Below are 16,936 nucleotides of genomic sequence, written 5' to 3'. Positions count from 1 at the left end.
CCAGGCCTCCACTGAGCTGGCCCAGGTCCCACCCCATCTCTCTGTTCCCACTCCCCTGGCTGGAGCCCTGTCTCCCAGCTGAGCAGCGCAGCCCCGCGGCTGCTCAGTGCTGACCTGCACCTCTGGAACTGATGTCCAGCCAAGCCCTTTCAGGCGAATTACTGCCTCCCATTCTCAAGACCACCCTCAGGGCAGATGCCGCCATCACTCGATTTTACAGAGGCCTAGGCTGCTCAGTGGCAAAACCGGAAGCTGAACCAGAGGCCAGCCCCCACCCCAGCAGACGCCCGTGCTGGCTGTTTGCGGATAGCTGAGCTGCCCTGAGCCACCAACCCTGCTGGGAGTAGTCTTGCCTGCAAACCATTCCGAGCATCCTCGGAAGAACCCTAGTGGAGGAGCCACTTCCTGCAGGCAGATAGCTCTGGCACCTGGTAGCAGGGTTGCACCTGGCCAGGCCCTGCCTGGGATGGGCTCAGAGCGCCCTTGGGTGTAGTGTCCAGGTGTCCAGCTTCAGGGCCAGGGCCACCCTCCCAGGCTCTTCCGGCCCCTCCTCTCTCCCTTGCACTACCCCATGTGGACTTTAACTCCCAGTTTGGAAAGTAATGATGTCACCTTCTGTGGTTTCAGGGTCCTAGTGAGTGTGAGAATAATAGTGTTACATGTTATGCAAAGTAGCACAGCCTGAGGATTGCAGCCATTTCCATGCCTCTAAATCCTGCCCCTACTTGAGGACTGGTGAGCCATCCTGGGTGAAGATCTGCTGGTGGGCTCGTGACCCTTGTGTGGCTGGGAGCCTTGCCTCACACACTCATGGGCCCTCCTCCCAAGACCCTGAGAAGGTCTCACTGGGGGAGGTTGGCTATTGTAGGCCATTGTGTTCACTCCTCAGGTGGCTGAGCTCTGGTCCTGGCTAAATGCAGATGTCAGGAGGTCTGGGGAGGACATGTCCTGGGAGGGCAGGTGGAGCTGGGGGACGCGGGTGGGCTGTCAGCTCAAAGGGCAACCCTAAATGGCCCCTATACCCCCAACGCCCACTGGACTCTTCCTCTTATGACCATTTCTCCTGGGTAGGGCAGAGCCCACCTGGGGTTGTTCCAGAGCTGGAGTTACCAGCTCCAGGCCCTGCAAAGCTCACCCCCGTGCCAGTTCACAATGCCTTTACATAACATGTAACACTATTATCCTCACACACTCACTAGGACCCTGAGACCACAGAAGATGACATCGTTACTTTCCAAACTGGGAGTTAAAGTCCACATGGGATAGCGCAAGGGAGAGCCCCTTGAGATGTCTGCATCACAGGGCGGCCTGGTCCCCTCAGCCATTGCAGGAGGAAGGGGTTCTCTTTGCTCCCCTTGACGTTCCCTTCTGGCTTGTGCATGCCCTTGCCATCTGCGGGGCCAGTGGGCACCCACCACGCCTTCCTAGTGCTGCCTCAGTGGTGGCTGCTGTAAGGTGCCCGTCTACTTTTGTAGAGGCCTTGGGACCAGTGTGGTTTGCTGGACGCCCTCCTCACAGGATGCCAGCCCGGGTGTCCTCTCCTGGGCCTGTCTGTGGGGCAGCCCCCTGCCTGCCTCTTCCAGGGGCCCTGCAGGGACTTCCAGGTTCCTCAGGCCCGTCCCCGCCTTGCCTTTCTCTCTGCGTCTGCCCGGGACAGCCCGAGCTGGGACCTTCTGGCGGGAGCCGCAGCTTCTCAGGGCAAGTGTCCTTGTCCCTGGGGAACGGCCAGTGTATGCGGGGACACTTGCGGCCCCAGCCCACTGCCGGCCTGGAGGAAAGGACGCGGGGAACCCCCACAAGTGACCAGCGGCTGCAGCGTGGCTCGGGCTCACAGAGGGGCGGCCGGAGCAGCTTGGACCCCCGATGCCCGCACCGTCCAGTCCGGGGGTGCTCCGAGGCTGAGCCTGCAGGGGGCTGGTCCGGGAACCATGGTCGTCCTCGCCCTGCCTTTCTCCGGGCCACGGAGCTTTGAGGACAGTTTCGCCTGCTGATAAAATCCGTTCCCAGCACTTTCAAAGGCCAGGGCGGGGCTGAAGCCGTCCCTGGAGGTGAAAATGCGCGTCCTCCTCCTCGCAGCTTTTCAAAACAGCTTTTCCTGATCTCATCAGCAGCGGGCGGGGCAGGCGCCTGGTCTCCCGGCTGAGGAGGTGCGGCCGCAGGACGCCGAGGCATCCGCCCTGTGAGGGGCGTCGCGGCGTGAGGGGGCGCCGCTCCCAGACGGCCGCCTGGGCCCGCCCTTCTCTGCACCAGCCCGGGACCGGCAGGCTCCGAAGCGGGCGGCGGCGTGCGCGGGGCTCTGTCCTCCCGGCCCCTCCACCTCAGCGGACGCAGCCGCGGGGTCCCCACCAACAGCGTTCATGGGGCACCACGGACCCCGTCTCCCTCCGTGGCCATTGTCCCCGCGAGGCCTTGGCGCTCATGCGGCCTTGGGAACAAAAGCGCACCCGCGCGCTCCTCACTCGGGTTGGGACACCCTCGTGAACTCAGCCTCTCCCACCGCGACTCCACCGTTCTGGCAGACGGGGCTCATCCTGTTTTGTGGTTGTCATGGTGGCCATGGCTCCTCCTCCCCGGTTTAGAAGGCAGCGAGGTCGGGATCCGCCGTGTGAGGCGCGTGCGCAGCGTGAGGGGGCATCCGCCATGCGAGGGGGCGTCGAGGCATGTCCGCTGTGGGAGGTGCGTCCGCGGCGTGAAGGGGCGTCTGCAGCGTGAGGGGCGTCGGAGGCATGACGGGAGTCCGCTGACGGTGAGCGTAGCGGCGAGGGGCGCCCACCGTGTGAGGGGGCGTCACGGCGTAAGGGGCGTGGACCGCGTGAGGGGGCATCCGCGGGCAAGGGGCGTCCCCGTGTGTGGGACGTCCATAGAGTCAGGAGGCATCCGCCGTGTGAGGGACGTCGCGGTGTGAGGGGGCATCGCGGTAAGGGGTGTCTGCCATATGAGGGGGCGTCGTGGCATGAGGGGCGTCCCGGCGTGAGGGACATCTGCCGTGTGAGGGCGTCGTAGCGTGTCCACTGTGTGAGGGGCGTCCCGGTGTGAGGGGCGTCCGCGGCGTGAGGGGCGTCCCGGTGTGAGGGGCGTCCCGGTGTGAGGGGCGTCCCTGTGTGAGGGGCGTCCCGGTGTGAGGGGCGTCCCTGTGTGAGGGGCGTCCCTGTGTGAGGGGCGTCCCGGTGTGAGGGGCATCGCGGCGTGAGGGGCGTCCCTGTGTGAGGGGCGTCGCGGCGTGAGGGGCGTCCCTGTGTGAGGGGCGTCGCGGCGTGAGGGGCGTCCCTGTGTGAGGGGCGTCGCGGCGTGAGGGGCGTCGCGGCGTGAGGGGCGTCCCTGTGTGAGGGGCGTCGCGGCGTGAGGGGCGTCCCGGTGTGAGGGGCGTCCCTGTGTGAGGGGCGTCGCGGCGTGAGGGGCGTCGCGGCGTGAGGGGCGTCGCGGCGTGAGGGGCGTCCCGGTGTGCGGGGCGTCCCGGTGTGAGGAGCGTCGCGGCGTGAGGGGCGTCCCGGCGTGAGGGGCGTCCCGGCGTGAGGGGCGTCGCGGCGTGAGGGGCGTCCCGGTGTGAGGGGCGTCCCGGTGTGCGGGGCGTCCCGGTGTGCGGGGCGTCCCGGTGTGCGGGGCGTCCCGGTGTGAGGGGCGTCCCGGCGTGAGGGGCGTCGCGGCGTGAGGGGCGTCCCTGTGTGAGGGGCGTCCCGGTGTGAGGGGCGTCCGCGGCGTGAAGGGCGTCCCGGTGTGAGGGGCGTCCCGGCGTGAGGGGCGTCGCGGCGTGAGGGGCGTCCCGGCGTGAGGGGCGTCGCGGCGTGAGGGGCGTCCCTGTGTGAGGGGCGTCCCGGTGTGAGGGGCGTCCGCGGCGTGAGGGGCGTCCCGGTGTGCGGGGCGTCCCTGTGTGAGGGGCGTCCCGGCGTGAGGGGCGTCCCGGCGTGAGGGGCGTCGCGGCGTGAGGGGCGTCCCGGCGTGAGGGGCGTCGCGGCGTGAGGGGCGTCGCGGCGTGAGGGGCGTCCCTGTGTGAGGGGCGTCCCGGTGTGCGGGGCGTCCCGGTGTGAGGGGCGTCCCGGTGTGCGGGGCGTCCCGGTGTGAGGGGCGTCCCTGTGTGAGGGGCGTCCCGGTGTGCGGGGCGTCCCGGTGTGAGGGGCGTCCCGGCGTGAGGGGCGTCGCGGCGTGAGGGGCGTCCCTGTGTGAGGGGCGTCCCGGTGTGAGGGGCGTCCGCGGCGTGAAGGGCGTCCCGGTGTGAGGGGCGTCCCGGCGTGAGGGGCGTCGCGGCGTGAGGGGCGTCCCGGCGTGAGGGGCGTCGCGGCGTGAGGGGCGTCCCTGTGTGAGGGGCGTCCCGGTGTGAGGGGCGTCCGCGGCGTGAGGGGCGTCCCGGTGTGGGGGGCGTCCCGGCGTGAGGGGCGTCCCGGCGTGAGGGGCGTCCCGGCGTGAGGGGCGTCGCGGCGTGAGGGGCGTCCCGGCGTGAGGGGCGTCGCGGCGTGAGGGGCGTCGCGGCGTGAGGGGCGTCCCGGTGTGAGGGGCGTCCCGGTGTGCGGGGCGTCCCGGTGTGAGGGGCGTCCCGGTGTGAGGGGCGTCCCGGTGTGAGGGGCGTCGCGGCGTGAGGGGCGTCCCTGTGTGAGGGGCGTCCCGGTGTGAGGGGCGTCCGCGGCGTGAAGGGCGTCCCGGTGTGAGGGGCGTCCCGGTGTGAGGGGCGTCGCGGCGTGAGGGGCGTCCCGGCGTGAGGGGCGTCGCGGCGTGAGGGGCGTCCCTGTGTGAGGGGCGTCCCGGTGTGAGGGGCGTCCGCGGCGTGAGGGGCGTCCCGGTGTGCGGGGCGTCCCGGTGTGAGGGGCGTCCCGGTGTGCGGGGCGTCCCTGTGTGAGGGGCGTCCCTGTGTGAGGGGCGTCCCGGCGTGAGGGGCGTCGCGGCATGAGGGGCGTCCCGGTGTGAGGGGCGTCGCGGCGTGAGGGGCGTCCCTGTGTGAGGGGCGTCCCGGTGTGAGGGGCGTCCGCGGCGTGAGGGGCGTCCCGGTGTGAGGGGCGTCCCGGTGTGAGGGGCGTCCCGGTGTGCGGGGCGTCCCGGCGTGAGGGGCGTCCCGGCGTGAGGGGCGTCGCGGCGTGAGGGGCGTCCCTGTGTGCGGGGCGTCCCGGCGTGCGGGGCGTCCCGGCGTGCGGGGCGTCGCGGCGTGAGGGGCGTCCCTGTGTGAGGGGCGTCCCGGTGTGAGGGGCGTCCGCGGCGTGAGGGGCGTCCCGGTGTGAGGGGCGTCCGCGGCGTGAGGGGCGTCCGCGGCGTGAGGGGCGTCCCGGTGTGAGGGGCGTCTCTGTGTGAGGGGCGTCCCGGTGTGAGGGGCGTCCCGGTGTGCGGGGCGTCGCGGCGTGAGGGGCGTCCCTGTGTGCGGGGCGTCGCGGCGTGAGGGGCGTCGCGGCGTGAGGGGCGTCCCTGTGTGAGGGGCGTCCCGGTGTGCGGGGCGTCCCGGCGTGCGGGGCGTCGCGGCGTGAGGGGCGTCCCGGCGTGAGGGGCGTCGCGGCGTGAGGGGCGTCCCTGTGTGAGGGGCGTCCCGGTGTGAGGGGCGTCCCGGTGTGAGGGGCGTCCGCGGCGTGAGGGGCGTCCCGGTGTGAGGGGCGTCCCGGTGTGAGGGGCGTCCCGGTGTGAGGGGCGTCCCGGTGTGCGGGGCGTCGCGGCGTGAGGGGCGTCCCTGTGTGAGGGGCGTCCCGGTGTGAGGGGCGTCCGCGGCGTGAGGGGCGTCCCTGTGTGAGGGGCGTCCCGGTGTGAGGGGCGTCCGCGGTGTGACGTCACGGTGTGGCATGTCTGGAAGGCATGGTGTAGCCAACTCAGACCCTGAGATCAGGAGCCTCTTTTGAAGACACTGTCTTGGCCTGAGGCTGTGGCTGGAGTTGAAATAGGCGCATGCGCGGAGCCAGCACCCACTTCGGTGCCCAGCTTTGTCCCCTTGTGCGAGCAAAGCCGTGAGCATCGCGACCCGAAGTAGCCGGCAAGACTGAAATTCACACACGGGCTGGTCTCCGTGTGAGCCTTGGGACCTTCTAAGAAAAGCACTGCCTGACGTGGGACAGAACGCTACTGTGGCACGTCACACGGAGCCTGCTGGGGCCATTTCCCCTCTCTGCCCATGCTGCGTTGGCCCTGGTGGTTCTGCCCCACGCGGGAGGATGGCGACTCCGGGTCCGGATGTGTGCTCCCATTGCATGCTCTTCACTTTGCAAATGGATCACTGCGTTTTTAAGTGCACAAGATCCCCTGGGTGTCGCCTGCACACTGCCCCCTAGGCCGCCTTTGTTCGAGTCCACCTCTCCTTGTCTGTGCAGCCTCCGCCTGCCATGCTGACTCCTGAAGCCTTGGCTGTGCCTCCCACGTGCCCCGGGTTTCCCTGCAGACACACGCTTTGGCATGAACATGCCTTCTAAGGCATGAACAGGAAGTTCAAGTGGCTGCCACACCCAAGTGCCTTGCATTTCACCTGCTCCCCGCACCCCCCCCCCCCCCGGGTGTTGCCACACGACACTTATTCTGAATTACAGGGTGGTTGAGATATCACCTCTGGTTCATGGACTTTTAAAACTATTAAAAGGGAGGTGGATGTGAAGCATGCCTACCTGTTTCCTGGCACACCTGGAATGTTGCCAGACCGCTGAATACTTAGAAGGATAATTCTACATTTATCTTCAGCCATCATTGTGATCGCATCCAAAAGATGAATCATCTGCACCGGCTATTAAATTTAATAACCATGCATTTCTCAAGGGAAAATGCCTCAAAGGGACCCACACTGGCCACGATTCATAGTTGAGGAAACACCTCTTCCAGTTTCAGGTAAATATTTGTGCAAATCTCTTAGGCAAATTTGTGATTAGAGACCCAGAAGGGAAAAAAACCACCCAATTCAGAAAATGGTTTTCCAAAGGTGTTCTGGGCATACTTTTGTATGCACTTGTTTTTTGGGTTTTACTGGTTTTTATCGCAATCAAACTAAAGTAAGTTCAGTGAAAGGGCCTTGCAAGCTGGGCAGCGGGGGCAAGAGGAAGGCATGATTCGTGGGCAGCAGAGAAGCCCTGGGCTCCTGGCTCCTCAGTTTGAAGCACACCCAGGCGTACACACCGGTAAACATGTGAAACACAGCTATCATGTGTTTCTACACTGCAGACAGCAGTGACAGTGAGAAGATGCCTTCCCGGGGTCCTGTATGCATGATTTTTTTTTTTTTTTTTTTTTTTTTTTTTTTTTGAGATGGAATCTCACTCTGTCACCCAGGCTGGAGTGCAGTGGCATGATCTTGGCTCACTGCAACTTCCGTCTCCTGGGTTCAAGTGATTCTCCTGCCTCAGCCTCCCGAGTAGCTGGGATTACAGGTGCATACCACCATGCCCAGCTAATTTTTGGTTTTAGTAGAGAGGGGATTTCACCATGTTGGCCAGGCTGGTCTCGAACTCCTGACCTTCAGTGATTCCCCCCACCCAGCCAATCTCAGCATCCCAAAGTGCTGAGATTTACAGGCATGAGCCACCACTCCTGGCCGTGAGTTTTTAAATAACCCAGGAATCTGAGTGAGCAGTGAAGGAAGCCCAGCTGCCAAGAAACATGTGTGGGAATCAATTATGATCATTGAGGTGCTCTCCACCTAAACACTCACTGTCATTTAGTAATATTTATCTTACCCCAACCTGGGGAGTTTTAGTCTTAGTCTTTGTGTCTTGTCAGCTCTAGCTTGGAGGAAAGTCTCTCCCGGCTGGAAATTAAAGTGAATCAGCACTGAGTTACTGCTCTCACTTCCAGGTGAAGGAGCTCAGGTTCGTCCTCCACTCAACTCAGCATACGGTCAGCCTTGGGTGCCCAGGCCAGAGGTGGCCTGAGACATGGCAACTCCAACAGCTTCTGCACCCAACCACCAAGGCCTGCTTCTGCCTGAGCTGCAGCAGCCATGCTCCAAATGTGCAGTTTGTGGTGAAATTTCACTGGGAAATCAGAAAAGATCACAAAGGGACCTTGGCTCAGGGATTTCTGTGGACACCTGTTTCCGACGCAGGCCTCATCTGGGGACAGGGGATGTGATCGTTGGGCATGGTGACTGGTGCTTCTGCAGAGGCTCAGGGGACCGTTAGGTGTCTCGCTGTCCACAGCCCAGGGGGCTCACACACCTCTTTGCCTGCCCCTGAGAAACCCAGAGAACTGCTTCTCCACTGCACTGCAGGCTTCCCTGTGTGGCTCTGAGCTGCTTCTGGAAGAATCCGCATGCCTTCGTGGGTGTTGTCAGTGAGTGTGCAGGGAGTGCTGCCTGAGGGAAGTCTCCACCATCTGGTGGGCCACAAGATGCCCCTCTGTGGCCTGGTCCCGCGGGCTTTCCCTTCTCCAGCCTGGTCATGCAATGCCAAACTGTCTCCTGATAGTTCTCACCAGGGGTGCGTCCTCCCTCCTGCCAGGACACCTGCCACCGCCCCTGACTGCCCTGCCTCCTGCCCTGTCCATGGGCCTGTGTGCATACAGAAGGCGCTTTGTGTGTGCCAATCATCCCAGAGAAGGAAGAAAGTTTCCCCTGTTCACTCCTCTACCTGGGGCAGTGCTGAGACATGCTACTATTACCTGCCCAAGTCCCAAGTTCCCAGGGACAGCAGTCCAGCTGGGTCTACCGCCTCATAGCTGCCCAGGACAGTCCCCAGCCCTGGGCTCACAAAGCCACTTATCTTTTATTATTTATTTTTAGACAGAGTCTCACTCTGTCATCCAGGCTGGAGTGCAGTGGCACAATTTCAGCTCACTGCAACCTCTGCCTCCTGGGTTTAAGCGATTCTCTTGCCTCAGCCTCCCGAGTAGCTTGGATTACAGGCACCCACCACCACACCCAGCTATTTTTTTTTTCTATTTTTAGTAGAGACAGAGTTTCACCATGTTGGCCAGGCTGGTCTTGAACTCCTAACCTCAAGTGATTCGCCCACCTCGGCCTCCCAAAGTGCTGGGATTATAGGCGTGAGCCACCGAGCCCAGCCTAAAGCCACTTATCTTTAAGATGGAGGCCTCAGCCCCTTTAACAGGTTGTGCAGCTCTTGTGGTGGGGGAGTCCCTTTCCATGGCCCATCTCATCCACCGCTGGGGACTCTCTGGGTCCCAGCCACAAGGACCCACTCCTTCCCCTGCCCAGTGCACAGGTGTAGATGCCAGGCAGATTGGGTTGGGGTTGTACTGCAAATTTTCCTTGCAGCAGCAGATGTGGACTCAAGGAATGAACCCTGTCCTCAGTCTTCAATTCTCAGCCCACAAAAGGGGCATTCTACTTTGAGGAAGGAGCCCCTCATTTAACATCTTTTTCGGGCCGGGCGCGGTGGCTCAAGCCTGTGATCCCAGCACTTTGGGAGGCCGAGACGGGCGGATCACGAGGTCAGGAGATAGAGACCATCCTGGCTAACACGGTGAAACCCCATCTCTACTAAAAAATACAAAAACCTAGCCGGGCAAGGTGGCGGGTGCCTGTAGTCCCAGCTACTCGGGAGGCTGAGGCAGGAGAATGGCGTAAACCCAGGAGGCGGAGCTTGCAGTGAGCTGAGATCCGGCCATTGCACTCTAGCCTGGGCGACAGAGCAAGACTCCATCTCAAAAAAAAAAAAAAAAAACACACACACACAAAAAGCAAAAACATCTTTTTCTTCAAGTCTTCACTACATCATGGATGTCACTACGATGAGATTGCAGTGGGCACAGAAGCCTGAGGGTACTTGGTGGGAGGAGGCCTGGGGATATTGAGGGACCACATGGTAGGCAGTGGTGGGCAGATTGTGAGTTCTATCCTGATGGGCGCCCACAGGCAGCAGGACCCCCAGAGGCGGCTGTGCCTCCATCTCCTAAAGAAAGGCAGCGCTCACTCATGCTGGGAATGTGTGGTGCAGCATTTACAGCCCGGGTTGTGACAAGGATGTGTAAGTCACTGTGCCTGAGTCAGGGAAACCCAACAGTGTTTATTACCTCTTCCCCAGAGAGATGAGGGGACTAGGCATGGCGCTTACCATGAGGGTCAGGGAACTGCACTCAAGGCCTAGACTGGGATCCATCTTCCCACAGCTGTCAGGGAAGGAAGCTGGCCCTCCCATCCCTCCTGGAGGGACCAGGCCACCAGCTCTTTGATCCTGAGGGGCATCTTTGCAAAGGAGCAGAAAGGGTGGTGTCTGCTCAGAGCATGGCCCAGGAGACTTCTACCCCTCACCCTTTAGGAGCCCCTTAGGAGGCATCAGATGGGCTCAGCACAGGTGGCTGGAAGGGTCCAATCCCTCTATCCCCAGGTCTCTGAGGGGAATCACATAGTTCTCCCTCCAACCCAGGACCTAGAAACCTCCAGCTTGCCTCCGAGAAGAATTCTGCTGGCCATTTCCCAGGGCAGACCCAGACCACAAGAGACTGGAGGGTCTGCCCGCATCCTTGCCTGGGTGCACCTACCTCATTTACGTTCCCTGCAGCCAAGGGCTCCTTGGCAAAAGCCTTGTGAAGTCACACGTCCTGTTTCTGGGAAGTTAGTTTAGTTAAAACTGGACATCACGATCTGAAGTCCTTATGTCCATCTTGGGTCAGCTGTGGAGTGGAACTGGTATAGCTAGGTGCTGGAGGGTCCCAGAGGGTCTCTGGGATTCTCCTGGCAACGGGGGAGCTTGCTGGGCTGTCTAAACAGTGCCTGCTGGACCAAGCCTATTGCTTAGAGAGCAACTGCAGCAGTCCTTGTGTTACAGTTTCTTTTCTCACCTCAGAGGGTCAGGCTGGCTGTGTCCAGGATCCCCTCTTCAATGGCAGTTTTGGGAGTTACTAAAAGAGGCTCTTCCCTCCCCATTGCCAGAACAGTGAATTGCATTGAGACGTCTCTGAACCCCCTGTCCCACACAGGGCCCCAGGTGTACACAAATAGTCTTTTCTGCAGAATGTGAGAGCCAGTCCTCCTTGCCCTGGACATCCGGCTCCCTACCCAGGGCAGTGAGGCCAGGCATTCCTGCAACTCTCTCCTGCGGGTGGCATCCTGAGTCTCTGCAACCATGGGCACAGGTGGCAGCAATGTACTTGGATTCCAAGGAAGAGACTGCCCATGGCTGAGGCAGGACTGGGTTCACAGCCATCCAAGTTAGCATCTGGGAGAGTGGGCTTACACTCCAGAGAGGCTTCTCCCTTCAAGTCTTGGTGACTTGTCAGGGGATTTATAGCACAAGGTGGTTGTCTCACCAAGGGAGCAGCATTCTTGGGTCTTGTAAACTGTCTTGACATCACAAAGCGTTGATGCCTCCCTGGACAGCATGGTCCTGGCTCTGCCAACACATCCGTCATCATACTATACACTTGCAGCAAACATAGGGATGATGCTTTCCATCCAAGCTCAAGGTTGGTGGGGAAGGGCTCTGTCTTGCCCCATGGGCCTGCAGGTCTATCTCTGAGTTGGGACAGCTGCTAGAAGGCCCCACTAAACTAACATAAGATACTCGGAAAGTTTGTCACCAGAGCAAGAAAGCATTCTGGACTGCATCATTGGTGTCAGATTCCACTGTGTATTTTGAAGGCACAGTTTGTTTCTGAGAGTCTCAAAATGTAAGCAGCAAACACCCTGCCAAGCTGTAGACATAGGGCAGATACAGAGAGGGGTGAAGAACTGGAGCAACTGAAGGCACTTCCCATGGATGCCACAGGGAGAGGAGCTCTTCCTGGGAGCTGAGGGCCCAGTGAGGCATGGTGGCTCATGCCATGGAGCCAAGAGGCTCCCACTGGGGCCCTCTCTGGTCAAGTGAAAATGGCTCCTGTCTTATGTATTAGGTGAAAGTTTGGATTTCTGTGCTGTCAACTGGCCAAGACTGCACAACAAACTCCCAGTGGCCCACGGAATGTCACCCTCACGGGGTGAAGCCACCCCCAGCACCAATGCAGCCGGAGCTCTGGCTCCTTGGGCAAGCTGGAGAGGAGGAGGCACTTCAGCAGGGGCTGGGGGTACCATGTATACCATGTGATTTGCCTGAGAAACTGCTTCTGTTAACGAAGTCATGTGCCTGGTGGGAACTCCAGTTGGCCATGAGGAGAATGCACCCATGTCCTCACACATGTGACTGGGCCTCCTCCTCATCTTATGGCAGCGCCAGACACTCCAGAACACGGATTCAGGAAACTTGGACTGGGTCTGAATCAGCAGGAATCATGCCAAGAAACATCCTCCCACCGTCCACCTCTTCTCTCCCTCTCTCTTCGCTCCCTCCCTCTTCCCCCCTCCCTCTTCCCCCCTCCCCCATCCCTCTTTTCCTCCTTCTCTCTGATCACCAATCTTCCGAGTTATCACAGCCAAGTGAGACTGACTCAAGCTGTTATTGAAAATACGGCCACATTGAATGTTTTTCTGATAAAAAGAAGAACATAAGTAATTGGGGCAGGGGGTGAGGTGGGGACCTGGTGGATGCCCTGGAGTCAACACTAGGGTGGATTTGCTTGGGCAGAGCTAAGCCAGTGAGGCCATCTCCACTTAGGCCCGATGGGGTGGAGGGCACTGCCTTGATCCAATGGAGCCCGTGGATGGTGCCCTTTCCCGGACCTGATGCCTCTCCCACCCCTGCCCCTGTTGCCCCAGAGCCAGGTGAAGGCAGATGGCTCAGTGTCACCTCAGATCTCCACTGGGAGAGCATCCAAAACCATGCCCAGTACCAGTAGCAGTGCCTCATGTTCTGAAGAGATCTTCAGATCTTCAGATCTTCAGAACTGTGTGGATAAAAATGCCTCATCCATTCTAACTGCTATGGAATATTTGCTCATACACATTTATCACACCTTTTCCAGGTTGTAGTTTTGTGAAATAAAATATTTATTAGTTTTTGTTATGAAAGTGCTGTATGATCATTGTAAAAAAATTAGAAAATTGTTTTCTAATGTTTTCTAATTTTCTAGTTTTTCTAAAAAATTAGAAAATTAGAAAAATGTAGAAAATTGTGAGGAGGAAAATAAAAACTCCCTCCCCCAACCCACAGATTCCCATCTCCCAAGATAATTACCTGATTATCTGCAGTTTTGTTTCCTACTTATTTTACTGAAAATCATTTCATGCTCATTTCTTTATATGTTGTCAACTGAAGATTCATGAGATTCATAAACATGGAAGGGAGAGCTTTATTTCTCTAAAGAGTTGAAGCCTACAAGTAACCATCCACGGGCTGGGAGGCGTGTCCTCTGCCCTAAACCAGAAGCACGCACTTTGAGGGTGGGGAGGATGAGACAGGAATGTGCTGACCAGGGTGGCTGAGAGGCTACAGGAGGCACTGTGAGTACTCTACAAGAGTGAGGGGCACGCATGCACGGTGAGCTCACGTGTGGTTACATGTGTCCCATGTTCACTTTGGAGTGCATTGAAATGAGGCTCTGTAGGTCAAAAGGTGGAATGAAGGACACAGAGGCATCCTGTGTGCAGCCTCTACACCAGCCAGAGCCAGTCCCCAGTCGGGGTCTGTTATCAGAAAGGAATGCTGGTTGGTTGGTGTGTCAAAACTGTATGAGGGGTGGGGAGTCTGGCAAATCTTTCAAAAGGGCTTTCTGTTTACCCTGAAGAAAGAAACTCAATGGCAGTGGTTAGTGAGGGAGGGGGCGTAATGAGGCATGTCTGGCATTTCATCCCTTCATGGCTGGGAACCCAGTGTTTAAGGTTTCTCTGGAGTCCCCTTGGCCAAAAAGGGGTTCATTTAGTCAGTTGGAGGTCTTGGGATTGTGTTTTTATTTCTCAATGTTCAAATATTCTTTAAAAGTTCAATTTACACTTCTGCCTGGTGCTGTAAGTTACAAATGTGGGGACATGGGTTTCACCATTTCCTCCCATCAAACAGCTACATTGGTTTTAGTTTGCCATTGCAGGTAACATTGTATTGGGTGGCCTCCTTCACAAATTCCTGTTTATGTTTGTAAGTGATTCCTGAGCTTCCCTGGAAGAGGGATGGAACTGCTTTTGTTCTTAGAAGAGCAGCCGCTCAGAAAGCTGTTGCCAGCCCACATGCCCACCAGCCACACAGGGGCAAGCTCGTTGCCTTTCCAAACTGTAGCAAACTGGAAAACGAAGTCTCATGATGGCTTCCGTGTTTGTTTCCTTGGCCATGGGCAAGGTTGACATCTATGTTGAATGTCTATGGTTATATTTCTCTTTCCATTATGATGATGTTTTCTTGATTAGTAAGAGCTTTTCTCTGTGAAGGATATGTTTTCTCTGTAATTTTGCTGCAAACATTCACCCAGTTTGCTATTACATTTATTTGTTTTTTGATTTATTTTTGAGATGGAGTCTCGCTCTGTTGCGCAGGCTGGAGTACAGTGGCATAGTCTTGGCTCACTGCAACCTCTGCCTCCTGAGTTCAAGCCATTCTCCTGTCTTAGCCTCCCAAGCAGCTGGGACTACAGGCGCATGCCACTACGCCTGGCTAATTTTTGTATTTTGAGTAGAGATAGGGTTTCACTACGTTGGCCAGCCTGGTCTCAAACTCCCGACCTCAGGTGATCTGCCCACCTTGGCTTTCCAACATGCTAGGATTACAGGCATGAGCCACCGTGCCCGGTCCTGTTTTTTGATTTACAGAAGCTTAACATTTATACGTAGTAAAAGAAAAAAAAAAAAGTACATTCTTTTCCTATTTAATAGTGTAATTGGGGCCGGGCGCGGTGGCTCAAGCCTGTAATCCCAGCACTTTGGGAGGCCGAGACGGGCGGATCACCAGGTCAGGAGATCGAGACCATCCTGGCTAACACGGTGAAACTCCGTCTCTACTAAAAAAATACAAAAAAAAAAACTAGCCGGGCGAGGTGGCGGTGCCTGTAGTCCCAGCTACTCCGGAGGCTGAGGCAGGAGAATGGCGTAAACCCGGGAGGCGGAGCTTGTAGTGAGCTGAGATCTGGCCACTACACTCCAGCCCGGGCGACAGAGCGAGACTCTGTCTCAAAAAAAAAAAAAAAAAAATAGTGTAATTGGGAATCTTTGCCATTGGAATGGCCTGCTCCACGGTGTTGGTGTGGGTGATACCTGCCCAGTGGTGTTTCCTGCCCAGTGGTGTTTCAAGCACTGTGCTCAGTGCTGGGCCCCCAGGTGGTGCTGCAAGGTTGCCAGGGACCAGCCATGGCCCATGTCCTCAACTGCCTCTGCTCCCCTGGAGCTCGCAACCTCAGCAGGATGGGGGTGGGGTGGGGTCTAGACATTGGGTCCATTCCCTTCTGACTCATCTGCTGCTAGAAATTATTTGTGGCATCCAGAGGGCATTGTGTGCATGTGCTGTGGGGTAAGCACAGGGCTGGGCACCTGTGGGTGATGAACAGGTATGCCTGAGGGTGCCCACCGCCCCTGTAAGCAGGTGGCAGCAGGTCCTGGCTATCCAGAGCACAGGACATTCACATGTGGAAGCTGGGCTGGGACAGGCGGCCCCTTTGCATCTGCAGCGGAGCTGGCTTGGTGTTGAGCTGGAGGTAAGGACAGCCAGTTGGAGAGAGGACGATGAGGGTGGACGAAGTTGCCCCTGAATGGAGATGCAGGCTCTGAGAGTCTTCCATGGCCTTCCTAACAATGCCCTCCTGCAGGCAGACCCAGGCCCACTGAGGTTTCCTCCTGCAAACAGCCCACCTGCCACCCACCCCAGGCACTGGCTGTCTCCTTAGAAACCAGCCTCCAACTCTTGGGCTGCAAAAGGAGATTGTGGCCACACTAGTTTCCAGGTTTGAAGTACCCCAAGCCAGTGGGACATGGTGTAGGAAGTGGCCTTTCTAGTGTTTCCCTCCAGAAGGCTGTGGGGAGGTGCAAGGGGCAGGCCTGTAGCCCTACCAGACGGCCACAGTGAGGCTGGCTGGCCCAACTCGCCCCTCCCAGGAAAGGGGATGGTGGAGCCCCCCTTGGCCTCTGGTACCCAGGGAGCCACTGGCAGGAGGCAGCCTCAAGTTCAGGCTGTTTGTCAGTTGGGCTAGACCAGTTGTCCCAGATGAAAGGGGTTGCCAGGCAGCTTTCTCTTGAGGCCTCCTCATGGCTGTTGACAAGAAGGCCACCTGCCCATGGGCTGTCATGTCTGTTTCCTGGAGCCTCAGGCCCACTCAATGGGCAGCACCCTGCACGGACTCTGAACACTGCATGGGGCCTGGGCATGGACACTGGGGGCTCCTGGCTGGCTGGGATGTGGCTGGGTCCTGAAGGGCCCTATGTGAGGGGCCCTCACCGTGTTTCTCCAAGGGTCTGGGTGAGCTCAGGGTCCACTGAGGTAGAGGAGGGTTGTACCTGACGACACTTCTACACACATCTGCCTTCCAAACATGCATACACGCGTTCACACGTGTGCACACAACACATGTACCCATATGCATGTTCACACAAGCACACACAGAGCCTGTGCACAGGGGTAGATGCCTTTTGCATTTTCAAGGGCTCCATTGCCCTCTGCATGTAACACGCCCCACTTCCTGGACCCTGAGCTGAGCTTGGTTTAATGTTCTGCTGTTGCTGTCTTGAAATTCTTAACTTTTGAACAAGGGGCTGGCCCTACATGGACATCTTGCCCTGGGTCCTGGAAGTTTCTTGGCAGGTCCTGCTTCCATGGCCTCTTATGCAGCAGGATCTATCCTAACAGAAGGCCAGCCTGGGAGCTGGTCCTTCCTCGCTCCTGGATGAGAATGGGCATCAGCCCTGCCAAGTGCTCCCTGCTCCTCTCCCCTCCTCTCTCCCCTTCGTTCTCCCTTCCCCTCCCTCCTCTCTCCCCTGGTCTCTCTCCTCTCTCTCCTCCTCTCCTGTCTCTCTTCCCTCCTTTCCTCTCCTCCCTTCCCTCCTCCCCTGGAGCCTGCAGGTGCCTCCCATTTATAAAATTTTCTTGCCGTGTAAGGGTCTCTGCAATTTGCAGACAGAGTTCAGTCTTTGGGACCAAGCCGGGTGAGGGGGCAGTGCATGCTGGGTCCTGGCTGTCATTCCCGTCCCACCGCTGACTCATTGGCCCTGCTGAACCTGTGTCACTTGTTCCTCCAGACCCTATGTCTC

Source organism: Rhinopithecus roxellana, chromosome 3 (assembly GCF_007565055.1).
Source record: "Rhinopithecus roxellana isolate Shanxi Qingling chromosome 3, ASM756505v1, whole genome shotgun sequence".
NCBI lineage: Eukaryota > Metazoa > Chordata > Mammalia > Primates > Cercopithecidae > Rhinopithecus > Rhinopithecus roxellana.
Note: the sequence above shows the minus strand (reverse complement) of the source record.